The sequence below is a fragment of the Engraulis encrasicolus genome, chromosome 12, assembly GCF_034702125.1.
Source record: "Engraulis encrasicolus isolate BLACKSEA-1 chromosome 12, IST_EnEncr_1.0, whole genome shotgun sequence".
Taxonomy (NCBI): Eukaryota; Metazoa; Chordata; class Actinopteri; order Clupeiformes; family Engraulidae; genus Engraulis; species Engraulis encrasicolus.
Window position 1 is genome coordinate 3,426,261 of NC_085868.1, and position 20,992 is coordinate 3,447,252.

General features: G+C 41.4%; 2 long non-coding RNA genes across 3 annotated transcripts; both read left to right on the top strand.

The window, feature by feature from the left end:
- The first annotated feature begins 5,419 nt into the window (after positions 1-5,419).
- LOC134459976 (uncharacterized) lies at positions 5,420-8,155 on the top strand. Of its 2 annotated transcripts, XR_010036926.1 has the most exons (4): positions 5,420-5,557; positions 6,107-6,216; positions 6,562-6,678; positions 7,041-8,155. It is a non-coding gene; the product is annotated as an uncharacterized LOC134459976 (long non-coding RNA). The 2 variants fall into 2 exon arrangements; XR_010036925.1 differs by having other exon boundaries at positions 6,562-8,155.
- Positions 8,156-17,646: 9,491 nt separating this feature from the next.
- LOC134459977 (uncharacterized) lies at positions 17,647-19,889 on the top strand. The gene is made up of 3 exons (XR_010036927.1): positions 17,647-18,405; positions 18,537-18,695; positions 19,429-19,889. It is a non-coding gene; the product is annotated as an uncharacterized LOC134459977 (long non-coding RNA).
- Positions 19,890-20,992: the final 1,103 nt, after the last annotated feature.

The window sequence follows — 20,992 nt, forward strand, 5'->3', positions numbered from 1 at the left end:
GGAAGTACGTAGGATGGCTCGCGAGGCTCGATGTGCACACCCCAACCTCCAAAAACATTTTAAAACCTCCAAAACAGCAATGTCAAAAGGCTACTACAAGGCTGCCAAAGAGCAAAAGGGCAGGGGCTAGAGCCCCAATAGCACCTCCTCCTTTCCTTGCGGGATGTGACAAAGAAAGAAAGTAACTATGACTAATCCACCGACTGCCACAGTTGCCACTGAGGTGTAGGCCCTACGTGCACACACACTGTCCTCTGCACCATTCTCATCAAATCTGGCTACCCTGCGCATGTGTGATGTCATAAATAGGTGGGAGACGTGACGCCTTGTTTTTTTCGTAACATTGGTTAAAAACCTACAAAACTGTTATTTTTCCTTTAAAAAACAAATGTCAATGAAAGAAGATGTGATACATTATGTTTCATATTAGTCTTAGATGAGAAGAAACATTTTTGTTAAGATTTATGTAAAGGTTTATATGTCAAATATCCTGCGGTGTGACTGTAACATTAATGAAACCTGGAATATAATATATATAAATTAACCAACAACATTTTGAATAATGTATGCATTTGGCATGATTGCATTAATATTAACTTTATATTAAGACATGTGAATGTGAAAAAACTCAAGACAGGAATATTAACTACAAGTTCAATTTCGTAACACAAATTGCGTCCTGTGGGGTGACATGTATGTCAATGTTTGTGAACGGGCAGCAGCAAGGCCAACTACAAGGGTCTTAAATACTGGCTCCTAACCAGTCAGTACCTCAGTTATTGGAGAGTGCTGTGGAAGTTTAAGGTGACTATTAACCTCTTAATATGTCTTCATATTGCAATGTTTCTGTCATGCAATGCTTAGGTTCATTTTATGGTGTCATGTGGTGTGACTGCTCTTATAGAAGGAAAAAAAGGTTTTTATAAATGAAAACACATATGAAGATTAAACACAATATCATTATCAAGTTAGCATGAGCTCAGATGTCAGTCATGTATACAAAAATGGCCATAATGCAGTGAATTTCCTGTGGTGCGACTTCATTTTCCTGCGGTGTGACATGCCTATGGAATGTGTTGATTCAGGACACATTTTCTCAAAAATGGCAAAAATTAGGCGAAATTCCACGGACCACTAACTTTTTGGAAAAACTTTTTTTTGGTGTTACGCCCTTAAATGTCAACCACCCAAATGCAGAATTAATTACTGTGAAAATAAGGTAGCGAAGTATGTTACCCACAGTATAATCATGATGAAAGCAAAGTTGAGAACAGTTTAGTTTTCAGGCCATGAGCCCAAAAGAGCAGATGAACAAATCATGACACTCTAGTGCACTCTAGAGGTTAAAATACAGTATATCATTCTGGATCTCAGAAGAAACACAGGTACAAAGTGACAAGTTACATATTGTGCACATATAACATAACGTAAAATTGTTAGTGTTAAGGTGTGTGATCTCATGTCGATCTACGTCACTGCGCACTACGTGCCGTTCCCTATAAAATGTGTGAACGAAATAAACCCATTCTCTTTCCGGTTTCCAATAACTGATGTGAGCGTGTCATGTTTCATCCAGGAGCATTATATTTACAAAGTTTAAGTAAAGTGAAATGGCTGCGCCAACAGGTTATGGGCCCAGGCATCATGATGTAGGGAGTAGGTGGAGTAGATTATGCTTCAACGGAGATGAACGAAATTACGAACTTTGGGAGACCAAGTTTCTCGGTCACCTGCGTTTGCTTGGGCTAAAGGACACCATCTTGAACGAGCCCGCCTCGGACGACGAAGAAGACGAGGGCAACATCGAAGACGACATAAAGAAAAATGAAGAGGTATATGCAGAAATGATACAGTTCTTGGACGACAAAAGCCTCTCGCTTGTGATGAGAGATGCTACGGACAATGGAAGAAAGGCTCTGGCAATACTGAGAGACTACTACGCGGGTAAGGGCAAGCCAAGAGTGATTAGCCTGTACACCGAGCTAACGTCCCTGCAGAAAAGTGCAGATGAAAGTGTTACGGACGACATCATTAGGGCAGAAACGGCGATAACAGCACTTCGAAATGCTGAGGAAAGATTGAGTGACGGACTGTTGATTGCCATGATACTAAAAGGACTACCCGAGTCTTACAAGCCGTTTACGATCCACATTACACAAGGTGACGAACATGTGACTTTTGCTGACTTTAAAACCAAACTGAGGAGCTTCGAAGACACAGAGAAGTATCGTGCAAGCTCGGATGACAACGTGATGAAGGCGAGTGCTGCAGCACGAGGGAGAGAGATCGCCAGAGGGGCCGACATTGTCTGCTACAACTGCGGGGTGAAGGGACACATGTCCAGAGCGTGTCCAAAAGACCCACAGGAGAAGCAATGGTGCCGGCATTGCAGAAGTGCGTCGCATAAAGAATCGCAGTGCCGTCGCAGAAGAAAAGATGACGTGAAACAGGTGACTGACGAACGAAGTGAGGAGCACGCATACTTATTCCAAGCGAGCCACCGCCAGGCAGGCGGATTGAGACATGGAGGGCTGATGGTCGACACCGGAGCAACGTCGCACATTATCACAGACATCAGAAAGTTCCGAAAATTCGACCCCACATTCCAACCCGAGAAGCACTTCATTGAATTGGCGGACGGCACCAGAGCCAACGGCGTGGCACTCAAGAGGGGCGACGCGGAGGTGAGCCTGGTGAGTCGAGAGGGGGAAACGGTGTGAAAGCCACGCTGAGAGACGCGCTGTTCATCCCGACCTACCCCCAAGATATCTTCTCGGTGAAAGCGGCAACAGCCAACGGAGCTTCAATCAAGTTTCAGCAGGGTCATGATGAACTCGTTCATCAGAGTGGTACTGAGTTCGACATAGTTGAACACAACAGACTGTACTACTTGGACACTGTGAGCAATGAAGGTAATGATGGTGATTTTTGCAATGGTTGTTATGACATTCAGACTTGGCACGAAATTCTAGGCCACTGCAATTATGACGATGTTTCCAAGTTGCAAGATGTGGTAGAGGGAATGCAGATAAAGGGGAAATTTGATAAGTCCAAATTGAGCTGTGAAACCTGCACAAAGGGTAAATTTGTGCAAAGCAGGAACAGAGAACCTGATAGCCGTGCAAAAGCACCACTTGAGCTAATTCACACAGATTTAGCTGGTCCAGTTGACCCAGTAGCAAAGGATGGATTCAAATATGCTTTAGCTTTTACAGACGACTATTCTAGCACAGTGTTTGTGTATTTCCTGAAAGCTAAGAGTGACACCACAAAGGCCACAGAGCGGTTTCTTGCTGATATATCCCCATATGGGAGAGTGAAGTGCATTCGATCGGATAATGGCACGGAATACACAGGACAGGATTTCCAGTCTTTGCTGTCAAAAAATAGCATTAGACACGAAACCTCTGCACCGTACTCGCCACATCAAAATGGCACGGCAGAGAGGAATTGGCGTACACTTTTTGATATGGCGAGATGCATGTTGATTGAGAGCAACTTGCCCAAAGAGCTCTGGACATATGCCGTGATGACTGCTGCAGTAATACGCAACAGGTGCTTTAGCAACAGGACAAAGCAAACCCCATATTACTTCACTCTCCAAAATGATGTGTTAAAAAGTGACACATTTTTTGTGTTAACACGTTTTTAACACAATTTGTGTCATTTCGTGGCAAATCTGTGTCAAATTCTTGATTATGTTGGTCAACACATAATGTGTTAAAATACTGTCCAATCACATCACTCTAATCACGTCCGCGCTCACTCTAGCCCATTTCGTTCTATCAAATGCCGTTACTAAATACGGTTGACGCCTCCAGCAGCAGACAATTCACCAAGGTAGATACCGCCGGTAGTTCATCCCAACTTGCTGCCGCCAAGGGCCGCTAGCTACGGCTGAGGTAAGTTAATGTCTTCAAATATTATTTTACCTAATTCTTAGCGGCTTTGCACTAAGAAACTGTTGTTATCGTAGGCTACTGAAGCCACGGCTGTTCATCGGTCAACTTTCTAGCAAATATCATAAGTTAAGTTCCCTTTGTCAATGTACAGGGGAGGGCACACCAAGTAACCTAGAGTCCAAATAAGTAGGTGCTTGGTCACGAATGGTTCGGTTACACTGGCAAGATCCGGTAATATAAGTGATATGGCTACTGTGCCGTGAATGTTAATGTTATTTCTAGTCTTGTCGGGCAAGTGAAATCTAGATGTCGAGAACGTCACCGTCGTGCTAGAGCTAATTAGCTCCTCGACTGCTAGCAAACTATCGGTTCCCATTTTGCTAACAGGCAGTTGAGTACGAGTGCAGCATGTGAATTGCTACTGTACTTCAAAATGTCAGGTAACTGGTATAGTCCTCACAAAGTTTGCCAATCCGATAAGTTTGATCACGTTATCTATTCAAACGGTAACTTGTCATGGTAGTATGTATTAATGAATTCATAATATATCGCTGAATGAGGCAATATTTAAATGTGTATTTTTGCCGTGGTGTAATACTACTGCTCACGCTGCCGTTGTCTGAGGGAGATTGCCTAACAATTCGGATATTGGGAACTGTGTTCTAAGAAAAACATGCATTGATTAATTTGCAAAGTACAAAGCAATGGTTTCCATGTGAGATGTATGTATTGAGGAGGTGTTTTTTTCCGAATGAGACGCGGGGTAAAATGTTCAAGCCGTTACATTTCTCGAAACCATAGTTGCTAACTATGTTAGCTTCTTCGCCGTTTGCAATGCAATTATTTCCCATTGGCAACTTCCCAAGTTGCTACCAACTAGCAATTATGCTTTTGAGAAATGCTTTCCTGCTTTATTCAGTGTTCACTAACGGCAGGGTGAGGGAAGCATGCATGGAAGCACTTTGAAATGTGTTACAGACTCACTACTCGACGTTAGGAGGGTGACAGTGGTCGGAATGTTCGTAGTCGTAGAAGAGCTTTGATAATTAGTACAAGGGAAAATTAAGACAAAAGAAGTGTGCATATTGTTGTAAACAGCAGGAGATGTGGAGTGAGAGGAATATATTGCGGCATTAGCAGGTTGCGTGTCTCTTTCTTCTTGATAGCCAATTGGACGTGCACCAGGCGACATTGTGTGCGCCGGCTGCAAGATCCAAATAATTAGAAACAATAGTCATAATTATGTCCGATTATAACCTATATTCGCAACAGGAGGATACTAGCCTTAGAAGCTGGTATGTGCGAGATTAACAATCACTCTTCATAAATACAAACATTTTGCATTAATACATTCCAGCATGATAAGATACTTTAGAAGTTTATTATGAACGCATTCAGCATGACAAGATAGAAGTTTGTTTGCTAGTAATTATTCATTAAGAAGTATTATACTGAAGTTTTTGTTTTGTGTGCTTGTTTTCTTGTTTGCATGTCTACTTACAGGGTCCTGGCGGCATTGAATATCTGAGAGCTCTACTTCAGAGAAAAGGGCGAAGTGTCCTGGCAGACTACGAGGCTACTGGGATGCTGTCATTGACATCAAGAAAGCTCCTCGTGAAAATTGGTGTCAGCGATTTGATCGAGAGAAAGGGATTGTAAGTGTATGTTTTTTTTTTTTTGTTACTGAGAGGTGCACTGTGTAAGACTGTGGCCAGAATATGTATTGCAACTATGCGTCTCATTGAAATTGTGCTGCCCATTGTCTATCTTTTTGTGAATGTTCACTAATTAATTAACCAGTATTTACCAGTATGACCAAGTACAGTCTGATGATTTAGAATGCTCATAACACCAAAGCACCAAAACATGGTATGGTGGTCTGGGGTATAATCAAGAGGGAAGTGTGGGTCAACAGATCAACAAACAAAACACAGCTGGCAGCAAAGCATCAGGGAGATCTGGGCCATAACTGCCATGCAATGCCACTGACATTAACTTCAATGTTAAATGCAGCATTCCAGTGACTAAGGCAAAGAGCTTGGTAACCAAGTATTGAACATTGAAATGTAATTTAGAAAGTACCAAATTTCAACTGTTTTGATTTTCTTTCTTTGAATTTCTTTCTTTTTTTCCCCCGTTTACGAGATGACTTCTGGTGTGTCCAGGAAGGAATAAAATCCTAATTCTTATCAATATTTTTACAGCTGGACGCAGCATTTGGGAGGATGTTTCCAGGAAAGGCTGACAACTTCATTCGGAAATGGGAAGCAACCATTGTGCCAAAACTGTGTGCCACCTGTTCCTGAGAATGATGGTAAGAGTTTTCTGACAAAATGGTTTGTTACAGTGGCCATGGATTCTTCTTTCTGCCATAATATGTAAATTCAAGCATCTTACATTGTATTAGAACATGGTAGAAATTGAATTAGAAATTGAAAATGGAGACACACTGTGTTAGAACTAACTTCAGTTAATGATCTAATGGAGACACCCTGTGTTTGAACTAACTATAGTTAATGATCTCAGGGTTTCTCCCAGGATTTTCTTGAAGGCGCAATGCCAGGACCCCGCCAACCAAGGAGACCCCCTGGGGCCCGGCCACGGTAAAAAGAATGTAGCGGAAACCCTGGATCTAATTGAGTTGTATTTGTTGTTGCAGCATCTTGCTTTTCAAACACTGATCCAGTTGCTGCCTCCAACTTCAGCAGGAAAAGGGAAAGGCGGAAAATGAATTGTCAAGTCAGCTCTGGGCCACCTCGACTTAGACATGAAACTGGTAGGTATGTTTCCTTTGCGTCCCTCTATTCTCACCTCCATCTCCCTTACTCTGTCTCACTATAGCTCATATCGACAGGACACCGGCATGTCGTGTTTCAGAGAGGAGTGTGTTTGGGTGTGAGTGTGGTGGAGTGTGATGGTGGTGGTGGAGTGTGTGTTGGAGGGTGGAATTGAGGTGGGCCTGAAAGGCAGCTGTAAAAGGAAGGGTGAGGGGGTGAGGTTTACTGAGGGTTTTTGTTAGAGAAGGGGTGTATGTGTGCTATGTTTGTGTTTGTGTGCGCGCCTGCGTGTGTGTGTGTGTGTGTGCTTACTTGTGTAATTATTTCTTTGTTTCATTCTCTCAAATCCCCCACACCCCAGATTGGAACCAGTATGTCCGGCCTGCTGAACGACAGTCCTCCTGAGCGCCTGTTGGAAAATCGTCATCCCCACCTTGTGTGTATCGGTCAAGCCCATGCTACTGCCCAATACATCATCATCGCTGAGAACGACAAAGTTGACATCCCGCTCCAAGACAATGGTTTGACTTTTGCAATGGACAAACTGTTCAAAATGTTTTGGATTTGCAATGCACAATGACGTCTATGTTTCACTTCTTTGAGACTGTTTACGAAGTGCCCCTCTCTAGTGGGAAGAGGGCCAAAGTGATGGAGCTACTGTCAAAGCTCCAAGCCATCCACTGAAAACTACAAATATGTAAATGTGTCCTAAGTGTAATAGTGAATTGAGAGATGTCAACAAACTTTTGCGACATCTTAGAAATGTTCATGCACTGTCTGATGGACAAAATTTCACACTTGTTTGTGGTCAGAAATCATGCCAACGAACATACCACAACTTCAATTCATATACAAAGCACCTTAACAGAGACCATCCTCAGGGTGATGATGATAATGACACACATAACTTTTTCTATGACAAAGCACTGGACTTTCCAACTCCATTGTGCTCTGATGCCATTATATAATTGTAGCTTTCTTGTGAAAGGTTCATTTCAGTGTCATCATGTGTTTTATGGTACAAGTAATCGTACAAAAAAGGTAATCAGCTGTTTGAACAGTATAGCTAATCCTTTAGTTACAACTGGAGCAAAGATAATGTCACAGATCTCTCTCAACAAAAGAAACAACTTCCAGTGATCATTGTCTTCATCTATGAAATCTCGTATGAAGAATGGTAGGAAGAGAAGCAAGCACCACATTTGGCTTGCAGTTTGGCGTATGTCTCCCATTCTCAAATACACAATGGCACTGGGCTTGTTTTTCCCATTAGAAATGCCATAGTCAAAACCGGCCTTGTACGATTACTTTCAGGGTATGATATATGATAGCGACACACAAAACTTTTTCTATGACATAGCACTGGACCTTTCAACTACATTGTGCTCTGATGCCATTATATAATTGTAGCTTTCTTGTGAAAGGCCCATTTCAGTGTCATCATGTGTTTTATGGTTCCAATAATCATACAAAAAAAGGTAACACATTGTTTGTCACAATTACGGAAAATGTGCATGACTTCTCAAAACACAAGTTCTCCTCTCTCATTCAAATGTAATGGCAATATACAACCAGTCTGATATTCTTGACCAACATACAAACTGATCGGGAAACATTAATTCGACTGCATAATGTAATATCTTCATTAATGCCTCTAAAATGTTTAAGCAAGGTACTGTGTTCTTCAAGATAAGCAAGAATGTCTGAAGAACTGTCAGATACTGTCAACACATCAGTCAATGGACTGCCCAGCTTCCAATTTAAAATTTGCTGTGTTTCATGTTTAAATGACAGTGTTTTAGAAATATTAATGAAGTTGCAGAAAACGTGCACCTGCCGTTTTAATGGTTCATGTTTTCCTTCGAAACGCATACACCACAGTTTCGATAAGGGGCCAAAATGAATCATCATACGCCAGTCATGGGTCATAAAATGATGCTTTGGAATCAAAGGCCTGTCTGGATAAAGTAGTTTAAATGAACTGTGATGATCCATTATCAGCTTCTTCAACAGTATAGCTAATCCTTTAGTTACAACTGGAGCAAAGATAATGTCACAGATCTCTCTCAGCAAAAGATACAACTTCCAGTGACCATTGTCTTCATCTATGAAATCTCCTATGAAGAATGCTAGGAAGAGAAGCAAGCACCACATTTGGCTTGCAGTTTGGCGTATCTCTCCCGTTCTCAAATTCACAATGGCACTGGGCTTGTTTTTTCCCATTAGTAATGCCATAGTCAAAACCGGCCATTCTAAGGTTCAACTGCTCCTGCGTGAATAGTTTCTGATCATAGATGAAGTGTCTCAACATCAGCTTTAGCTCAAGCCGGGCTACGCCCTCTAAGACATCGTGCATTATATCACCACAAATACCCTCCGTGACATGTAATGCCATAGTCAAAACCGGCCTTGTACGATTACTTTCAGGGTGATAATGATAGCGACACACATAACTTTTTCTATGACACAGCACTGGACCTTTCAACTACATTGTGCTCTGATGCCATTATATAATTGTAGCTTTCTTGTGAAAGGTCCATTTCAGTGTCATCATGTGTTTTATTGACCATTTGCTGTGTTTCATGTTTAAATGACAGTGTTTTAGAAATATTAATGAAGTTGCAGAAACGTGCACCTGCCGTTTTAATGGTTCATGTTTTCCTTCGAAACGCATACACCACAGTTTCGATAAGGGGCCAAAATAAATCATCATACGCCAGTAATGGGTCATAAAATGATGCTTTGGAATCAAAGGCCTGTCTGGATAAAGTAGTTTAAATGAACTGTGATGATCCATTATCAGCTTCTTCAACAGTATAGCTAATCCTTTAGTTACAACTGGAGCAAAGATAATGTCACAGATCTCTCTCAACAAAAGAAACAACTTCCAGTGACCATTGTCTTCATCTATGAAATCTCCTATGAAGAATGGAAGTATAGCTAATCCTTTAGTTAGCATTATATCACCACATTATATCACCACAAATACCCTCCGTGACATGAAAGTAATTAAGTGAGTTTAGAGTTATAAAGGTTATAGAAGAACACAGGACCTTGCTTAAACATTTTGAAGGTATTAATGAAGATGTTACATTATGCAGTCAAATTAATGTTTCCTGATCAGTTTGTATGTTGGCCAAGAATATCAGACTGGTTGTATATTGCCATTACATTTGAATGAGAGAGGAGAACTTGTGTTTGGGGAAGTTATGCACATTTTTCTAAATTTTGACAAACAATGTGTTACCTTTTTTGTACGATTACTTGTTCAAGTGTTTTTTTCTCTCCCATTTACATGCATTTCAATTGCAAAGAACACAAGACTTTAAGATAGTTAATATAAAAGATTTAAAAGATGTTAAACCAATGACCTTAATCTACTTCAAAAATTGTATATTTGTAAACCCGAGGTACAAAATTCTGTAGAAACATTCATGATAAAGTTGTTTGACTGTAATGTGTAGGCCTATGTAACATTATGCAGTCGAATTAATGTTTCCCGATCAGTTTTTATGTTTGGTCAAGAATATCAGATTGGTTGAATATTGCCATTACATTTGAATGAGAGAGGAGATTGTATATTTGTAAACCCGAGGTACAAAATTCTGTAGAAACATTCATGATAAAGTTGTATGACTGTAATGTATAATGTAGGCCTATGTAATGTAATGACTGTAATGTGATGTATATAATTTCTTGAAATGCATTCCATTTTACATCTAAAATTATATTTTTGAAAATGATGAATAAAATATTTGTGAGAAATAACATCTTGTACTGGTTTGACTGGTTTCAAATAAAAATACAGAAAACATTTTAAAACAAAGTTAAATAATAAATGAATAATACATATTGAAATAATGACTAAACTTATTTAAACTAAATATTTCAATAAAATAGAGTGAACATAAATAACACTATCTGTGTTATATTTAACACAGCACTGCGTTGAATATTTCAACACAGTCACTGTGTTAAGGTGTTTAACACATTTATTAACACAACATGTGTTGTCCTTATCCGAACACACAGATGTGTTAAAAATGTGTTGTTTTTAACACATCCTTTTTGAGTGTGTGCTTACAGGGAAGAAACCAAATTTATCTCGGATGAGACTATTTGGATCAGTGTGCTATGCATACAAACATGACAAGAAGAAATTAGACTCGAGATGTGAAAAGGGAGTGTTTGTAGGTTATGACAAGAATAGCCCCTCATATCTAGTCTACTATCCCAACACACGGAAAGTTTTCAAACATCGATTGGTGAAGTTCATTACAAAGAGTGGCATAGAGAAAGAAACCCAGACAGACACAGAGACGAATGATTTTACTCAGAGAAGATACGCGTCACCCATGGCCAGTGCGGATGATGCGACTAGGCAGGAGGCAGAGAGTTCAGAAGATTCCCAGGGAACTTCTGATAGTGTAAATACTCCTGAAGAGATCCAAATAGAAGAGGCTGAGACACGTTACCCTAGGAGAGATAGGAGAGCACCACAGTATCTCTCAGAGTACGTCACGGATACTCAGTCAAATGATCAGGTGTCAATCAGTGTAATTTTTGTTACAGGATGTGTGATGTGCCACAAACATTCAAGGAGGCTATGAGTTCACCAAAGGCTGAGGTTTGGGCTAAAGCCATGCAGGAGGAAATTGAGTCATTAAAGGAAAATGATACATTCACCCTGACCACCCTACCAGAGGGTAAACATGAAGTGGGGGGCAGATGGGTTTATGCCATTAAGTCTAATGCAGATCAGTCAGAAACCTATAAGGCCAGGTATGTAGCCAAGGGTTACAATCAGGTGATGGGTATAGACTACAAGGAAACATTTTCTCCTACCGCCAACTTAACGTCAGTTAGGATCCTGATGCAAATGGCCGCACAATATGATCTTGAATTGCATCAGATGGATGTCAAGACCGCATACCTGCATGCGCCTATAGATTGTGACGTGTACATGGAACAACCAGAGGGATTTGAAGTGAAATCTGACACAAGTGAAAAATTGGTCTGTAAACTTAACAAGTCATTATATGGTTTGAAACAATCCGGTAGGAACTGGAACAAAATGCTTAGTGATTGCTTGACTGAAAATGAATTTGTGCAAAATCCTGCCGACCACTGTGTGTATACCAAACAAGCTGAAAAAGAGAGAGCAATACTGGTCATTTGGGTAGATGAATTACTCATTGCCGCCAGTAATGATGAATTACTGAATGATGTGAAGAAAACACTCGCTATGAAATTGAACATGAAGGATCTAGGAAAATTGAGACATTTCTTAGGAATTGATTTCAAACAGAAAGATGGAATGGTGAAAATGAATCAGACAAGGTACATATCAAAGGTACTCACGCGATTTGGGATGCCACAGTGTAAACCAAGGTCAACCCCCTGTGAACAGAAAATTGAACATGACAGTGATGCTGATCCTGTTGATGTCAAAACATACCGTGAAGTTGTAGGTCTGATTTACATAATGACATGTACAAGACCTGATTTAAGCTGGGTTGTGAGTAAGTTGTCACAACATTTGTCTGAGCCAAATGAACAACATTGGTTGACTGCAAAACATGTGATGAGGTACCTGAAAGGTACACTGGATCGTGAATTATGTTACAAGAAAAGTGAGACAAGCCTGAAACTTGTAGCATATAGTGATTCTGATTGGGCTGCAGATTTGAATGATAGGAGAAGCACAACAGGCTATTGCTTTAGCCTAACTGATGAAGGTCCACTGATTTCATGGAAATCTAAAAAGCAGGCTACAGTTGCTTTGTCTACTTGCGAAGCAGAATACATGGCGTTGGCTGCGACCACGCAAGAGAGTTTGTATCTTATACAATTGATGAATGGAATTGAGAAAGATGGTCAATATGCACCAGTGAAAATATTTGAGGATAATCAGGGAACAATCGCCTTGTCAAAGGACCCGGTTTGTCGCCAAAGATGTAAACATATTGACATCCGGTACCATTTTGTCCGTGAAGCTGATGGAAAAATTGTGATTGAATACTGTCCCACTGTGAGTATGGTGGCAGACGCCATGACTAAGCCAATGACACCGTTCAAAATGAAAACATTTGTGAAATTTATGTTTGGTGGCTGAAGGTATGAATTTCATTCATAAGGAAAAGGAATAGGCCAATAATATGTTTGTATATTAGTTTTTGTTTACTGATTTATTTTGGCTATTTTCTGCTATTTTTGTTGCTGTTTTACATTTTATGTTTTTNTTGTTTTTGTTTTGTTTTTTTTATTTCAGTAGGCCTATCTGAAAGGGCTTGAGATCAAGTGGGGGTGTTAAGGTGTGTGATCTCATGTCAACCTACGTCACTGCGCATTACGCGGCGTTCCCTATAAAATGTGTGAACGAAATAAACCCATTCTCTTTCCGGTCTCCAATATGTGAGCGTGTCATGTTTCCTCCAGGAGCATTATTTACAAAGTTTAGGTAAAGGGAAATGGCTGCGCCAACAGGTTAGTCCTTAATCTCCTTCATTCAAAGTATTTCTACTCCACTGGAAACAGTCTGGGTGAAAAAGCTAGTGTGTGTGTGTACATTTGTGTGTGTGTGTGTGTGTGTGTGTGTGTGCGCGCGCGCGCGCGCATGCGTGTGCATGCTCGCGTGTGTCTGTGTGTGTGTTTGTGCTGATACAGCTTTAACCCCAGCTGCTGTTTTATAGTTAACACTCCAAAAAACCCCATCCTTATCATTTTAATCAACACGCAGGTGTCACCTTAAACCACATATATTGAAGGCGTCTTATGACACAGGATACACAGAGACAGGCAAACTCTCTTCTTAAGATGTTACTCTAGACCCAAAGTTGGTCATAAGGATGACACACAAGATGTCCTTGTCAGCGTCGGCTGTGTTGGCTCAGCTCCGAGGAACCACTCTGGTTCTGACTCTGGTGCTGGTTTTAGGGGTCCAGATCAGCTGTGCTCAGCCCGATCAGGAGGAGCCCACGCCTGTGTATGGACTCCCAGGTGGAGATGTGGAGATCTGTCTTCCTCCAGCCAAGGAGGACTGTGAGACGCATCTACTGTACAAGATCTCAGGAGAGTCCTCATACCTCCTGCTGAATGCCACCGTGAGTGGGAGTCAGCCCTTTGCTGAATCAGGCAGAGTAGCACTCTATACATCAGGTGACTGGTCTGAGTTCTGGCTCCAAAATCTGTCGTCATCAGATGAAGGACTGTACAACATTGATAGATGGTGTGACGGGAAGCTTGCAAGTTCCCACACCTTCCAGCTCACAGTGTGCCCAACCGAAATTCCTGAGGACCTTGTGGAACTCAATGGAGGCATCTCAGGTAAGCTCCACTTGCCAGACTTCGATCCAAGTCAGAAAGACACAGTGGAGATCTACAAAATCAGCGTCAGGAATCGCAATCAAATGAACTGCTACACACAGGTCTTCCCCGGAGACTCACACAACGGAGTGAAAGTTGTCCTCAATGGTTCTACCATTCAGTTCTTTAACGTCACTCCAGAGGATGAAGGAGACTACCAGATTGTCATCAAGATTGGTAAGAGCAGAGAGTGCCTGACTATGCAGACCATTGGCATACAAACTCTTAGACACGAATTCTCAGGGGCTATGGGCTATAAGTATACACCTAGTGTTCCAATATTACTACAACATGCCCTGCCAGGACAGAGAGTAAACCTCACCTGTCTTATGACACCTGGGTACAGAGGGAGGGTGCATTGGCGAACCTCGACTACTCATTCTGGCGAGTATGAATGTACAGTGGAGCGTGGCAGTAGGTATGAGCTCCGCGTGTGTGCGGCTCTGGAGCCCGTGTTTGTGATGTTCTTGCAGGGCGATAACACCTCGCTGGTCTGCTCCGAACAAGATGGCTTCCCTGAGCTTCACTGGTACTATCAGAGAGAACCAGATCAGGAACTGGAGATTCTACAGTCTGACAGTTTGGTGTTGTTGCCTGAGCCTTTAAGGAATAAGGTGGCTCCACAGCCTGTGGATCACTACACTCTCTCCTCTCTCTCATCATATCCAACCTGTCAGCAGAGGACAGCGGCATATTCAGGTGTCTGTACAGGGACATGGCAGCAAGAGATCTAGCGTGCGCCTCTAGAAGTTTCCACCTGGTGTTTCTGGGTTCCTCTGGCCTCGACTGGGCCTACTGGCTGCACGCCTCCCTCATGGCCTGTGTGCTGCTACTGATGGTCACGGCCCTGGTGGTCGTCAGGCTCTGCAGAGCACGGGGCACAACACACACCACACACACACCAGGCTGTACACACGCCACAACCCCTGAGAGTATAGAGCTGCAGAGAAGAGGTGATGATGGTGTATGAGGAGGAAGAGGAAGTTGAGGATGATGAGAGAGACAAAAAGATTACTAGATCTACAATCTAAGATTATTAGATTACAAGATACTAGAGATGGCAAGGGGCTAAGGCAACAATGATGATGAGGACGATGATGATAATGATGGTGATGATGAAGATGATGATGATGATGATGATGATGATGATGATGATGTTCTGTGTTTCCCTACGGCGAGCTTGGCTTTACAGGGCAGTGGGATCTGACTAGAAGGCATTTCTATATTTTGGTAATATAATATCTGTTTTGGTTCATGGCTTTAATGAGGGAGGCGGAAGTAACTGTAGATATAGTAAAAATGTGTTTGCTTTATGTTTGTTAAACATCTTTTATCTTTACAAGTTTACGTAGGGGTGGGTATTGGCAAGGGGTTCACGATTTGATGCGCATCACGATACACATGCCACGATGCGATACCCCCACATGCATTGCGATAAAGTACAGGCCAAAAATGTGGACTCACCTTCTCATTTATGCACCCTCTTTATTTTCGTGGATTTTCATTGTGTATTTTCATGCAGGGCATCAAAACTGTGCTTGAACACATAGAGAATTACGTGCTTACCAAAAAATATAATTCTAGCAGTTGTCCAAAAGCAATGTCAGCTGTCTATCCACCTGACGTCAAAACGGCACAACTGATGGCCCCACACATTTTAATAAGCTTATTGTTGTCTATTTTCAAATAAAAATGCCCAGTCAGTCATGTCAATCCTAATTGAACATTAAAATCCTCCAATAACTCACTAGAATTGTAGAACTAGAAATTTTAGACCTAAAACCTAGTTTAAAACACTTGCCAATACAAGCATTTTACAGACATTTTCTTGATTTGATATTAGCCAATACTTGGAGAGGTCAGGTGTTGGAGGGAATCTGTGGCAGGGTTTTTCAGTTTTACTTTTACTTTTTGTATCACTGTTACACAGATAACCAGCTATGCTGACCAAGTGACCCATTATCAGATCAAGAACATCTCTCTTGTATTGCTTGTATCAATTAAAATTGACTTGACTGACTGGGTATTGTTACTGGAAAATAGACAGAAAAATAAGCTTCTTGAAACATGTGAGGCCCTCAGCTTTGCTGTTGACGTCACTGTTTGGCATTTTTTGATATTTTTTTAGTAATTGTTTTTATTTTTTACATTTTTTTTTTTGCTACGCACGAAATTATACATGTGTTCATTCACAGTTTTGATGCCCTCCCTGAAAGTGTACTAAGTTCTGTAAAAAGCCACAAAAATAAAGATAATTAATTAATTGAGAAGGTGAGTCCACACTTTTGGCCTGTACTGTATATTATTGCGATGCATTGCGATATTTACTTCATTCATTTTCTTTTTTCACCTTTGCCAACATTATACAATGCAGGAAATAGGCCGGAAGGTGACCCTCGAAAAGTGCTTCAGAAACCGAACTTCGCTCCACAGCCTCCGAACAAACAGACATTCAGTTCATAAAAAAGAAAGACTTATATAGAGGATTTAAAACCTCTGTTCGGAATAGTCCGCACTGCAAGGCTATTCAAATTCGCAACGTGTAATGACGAACTACTGTCTCCGAGGCGTATGTAGATATTCGGCCGGCGTAATAATACTTTTCGCCTCGAGAGGTGCCACGGTTGAAGCGTCATCAGAAGGAACGAATCAGCTAACTGCTATGTCAGCTGAGATGAGGAGTAAACGGAAGTAGCATGGCTACCGAAGGAGCTGGTCGATCATCTAGTACCGAGGAAGACGAAATCTCGACCGAAAATGTACAAAAAAGATATCTTCGAAACGCAAGTTGTGTTACATGCATATATCTTCGGTCAAACATGAAGAAACACAGAATTTCACCAACATATGGTGGAATACATATCGACATTTTCGGCAGTGGCTAGAATTGAAGGGTGAGTGCAGAGACGTAGCAGAACATTTTAAGCAATGTATTGAGTTGGAGTTTGACGAAATTCCCGAGGATGCGGCTCTCCATCCCACATGCTACCGGAGGTTTATTGACAAGCGGGAAATTGAACGAGTCACACGGCGTGTCTTGCGAGAGGCAGAGAGGGGAGATGGCCAACAAGACCCCCGAACTAGCCAGGCTACCTCCGCTTTATCGGCTGTGACCACCACTCCGACCAGGAAACTGCGATCCAGATCAAGCTTGGCCATCACGAGCTCTGGCCCCGTTCTTCCTGCTGTCTGCATGATTTGCAAGAAAGACAGCAAATTTATCGTCGCGAGTGGCAGACGTCAAAGAGAACGAAAACACAGACTTTAACCGCAGGTAAGATTACTCTCACCCCCACCACACAGTCTATGCGAATGCATCCCATCCCCCAAATCACACACACACACACACACACACACACACACACACTACACACACACACACACACACACACACACACACACACACACACACACACACACAGATGTTAGTAGAAGTTGACTGACTATCTAGCCCACACTGCTGCACAATCATTGTTTTTTTTGTCTAATTCTAATATGAATGCACGTGTGAATTGGCATAATGTGTTATGTGTGTGGGTGTGAAATTACATTCCAATAGCCTGCAAAACATTCCCATGCCTAATAGTACCCACAGTGTTTTAGGTTTTAGATGTTTAAATGAATCACACTTTGTCTTAAATAGGATAGGGTATGTTTATATGGATGTCAAAGCATGCCTGATGTTGATATGACTCTGAATATCTGTTCAGAAATGTGGCTCCTCAGCCTGATGGCCTGTCTGGTTAAGACACTGCTTCTGCCATCCCATCCCCCGTGCCATTCCCCTACCCCCCACTGCCCCCCTCTCTCACTTGTACACTTGGGATTTTTCCGCTTCTGTCCCTGGGCAGCCTCAGTGACCAGGCTCAAGAGGTGTGTCCTGGCTGTGCTGTACATCTGTGTGCTTAACCCCTTAGCACAGCACCTATGTTATAACCTTACTGTCACCAAAATGTTAATATGTATGTCTTAATCTGTTACTCTGCACTGTCATAGCAATGTTGTTATGATGTAGTTTTCAGCAAATAGTGAATAAGCCCGCTGGCAACCCCATCTGCACTGCAGTAAGAGGCTACGGAATGCTTTTTTGGGGGGTGCAACACCCATCGCCATTTTTTTTTTTTACAATACCACTCCACCAGGAAAAATGTCTAATTGTTTGCCTGTCTATTTATTCATTCTTTTTTCTTTTCTTTTGTACAAGGCAAGTTGCAGGAAGCAGCTGAAGTAAAGGAAGCCAAGAGCATCCTCATTCACATCAAGGACAGAGACTGTGTGGCTCTGGAGGTGCAGTACCACAGAAGTTGCTACAGAGAGTACACAAGGTTTTTGAGTGAGCCTGTCAGAGCAGAGAAAGAACAGTAAGTCAATCTTAATTTTATATAGAAACACAGTACAATGTGTGTCCTATGATTGAGACAGTTTGTTCTCACAACATGGATCTCACAAAGAAAGCTCTCACAACACACATCTTCTTCTATATTTTTGTAAGGATTGGGCCAACATTTGATCTGAGCTACAAGTTATTCTGCGAGAGGGTAATCCGCTAAAGGCTACTGATCAACCAAGAGGTGCTGAGGATGAGCCAACTGAGGAAGGCCTTTATTGCCCTTGTGCAGTCAAGTGAAGGTGTTGATGCTTCAACCTACAGGTAATTGCAAGTCAGTGTATTACGAATTTGTCAAATCCAAGGGAAAGTTCACGCATGTGACTTAAAGGACCACTTCAGTCAATTTCAATATGCTGTTGTATTGCTCATACCCTTAACTTGTCAGTACCTGGTGATGGCACATTTTTCGGCTCAGCCCTTTCCGAGATATGAGCTATTCTAATGGGGGCAGCATTTGTTTACATTGTTTACAACATAGGCCTACTCCAAATATTTAAAGGGTGTCGCTGTTTGCTAGTTGTCGGCTGATGTTGTATAACCTTTTGGATGTTTTTGGGAATAAATAAAAATGTTTTTTGAAATGTAAACAAAGCGCTGCCCTCATTACAATGACCAGAATCTCGGAAAAGGCTGAAGAAGAAGAAAAAAAATCTCTAGTACTGACACGTCCAGGGTAGTGTGAGCATTACAACTGCATGTTGAAATTGACTGAAATTATTCTCTAACACTCTGCTTGTCATCTGCACATACTGTACTTGTAATATTTTGAAATAAGGAGGATGGCAGTATTCTTGATAGTGTGATGTTCGTTACAGTATGTGCTTCCCTTGGGAATACTTGGTATTATATCTGTTGCATAGCAAGTAAACTCCACCAATATTATTTATTCACTCCGAGTTAATGTGTGAGGGTGGCTATTGCATATCAGCGACTACATGAAGCCCCACTATGCTTGTACTGATATGCCTCTTTTTTTGTTGATTTGTGTTTACAGGCAGGATATATTGAAGAAGAGGCTCAGTCGTGATTTTCCTCAGCTAGTGTTCCACACCCCCGCCAAACGCAACACATCTGAACTGGTTTTTGCTGAGAACTTGTCGACGAATGCAGTCTTGGACTTGTTACCATCAGGTGCGGAGACGACTCAGTCCAGCGAAATGAGCCAGACAGACAGCGACACAGAAAGGAGGAAGTCAAAGCAACCAACCACAGCAGAGGAGACACGGACACTTTACACAGCAGCTTTGCTTTTGAAGAGGCTGCTTAGTCACAGTCCTGGCATGTCATGCCCATGGCCCCCAACTGCAGTAAACTTCAATCTCACTGAAGTCATTTGCTGTGGCATGCGCAAAAGATGTGTACCTGGATGCTTTCACACAGTTCATGAAAATGCCGGTTCATGTGTATGCCACTTGTTTTGATTTTTTTATTTGTTGTATAGTTATTAGTGAATAAATGAATACATTAATACCTGAATGGTCCTTATCATTGATCATTAGATTATTTCCATTTATTAATGTGAATATGAAAAGGTAACCTTATCATCCACTTGCATAATAGTTGTTGGTGCTATAAACAAAGCACTGTTACAATCACTTAGAGGGTTATCAATAGCCTGGGTTATCTATAGCCTACTTATTGTAATTGTTTCCATTAATTGCTAAAACCACAGTATGAAATGTCAATTGCAAAATTGTGCCTTGTGCTGTAAATAAAGCACTGTTTATGATTTATTTAGAACTTATCCCAATCCAGAGATATATGCACGAGTATTATTTTTGATAATTGTTATTATATGTGAACATGAAAAGGTAACCTTATCATCCACTTGCACAATAGTTGTTGGTGCTATAAACAAAGCACTGTTTGGAGTTACAATCACTTAGAGGGTTATCAATAGCCTGGGTTATCTATAGCCTACTTATTGCAATTGTTTCCATTAATTGCTCAAATCCACAGTATGAAATGTCAATAGCATAATTATGCTTTGTTCAGTAAATAAAGCATTATTTATTATTTATTTAGAATTTGTCCCAATCCAGAAATGTAGGCACGAGTATTATTTTTGATAATTGTTATTATATACCCTCTTCAAAAGGGTATTTTGGGAGATTCTTATAGGTAGGTCAGACAGACGGCTTGTCATTATTTTCAGTTTTTCAAACGGCTTGCCACTTTTTCGCCGCAAATCGGCTACGTGATTGGTTTAAAACGGTCACATGGTGTCCAGTGACGTAAAAATCGTCATTCCCTACAGAGGGTAAGATTTCTTACTAAAATGTCACCGTTTTAATTACGTGCACGATTACATGAAGCGGACATTTCACGGTAAGTTGAACATAGCTTTGGTCGTTTCATCATCTAAGGCAGCGGTCCCCAACCACCTGGTCGCGGACTGGTGCCGGTCCGCGGACTATTTGGTACCGGGTCGCACGACATGATTTTTTTTTTTTTTTTTTTTTAAATCCAGAAGACATGCCTTTGTTATGAACTGCAGTGCAGAACTTATCTCAAATATAACTTTTAGTATCGCCATATTAATATTTGCATTAGCCTAG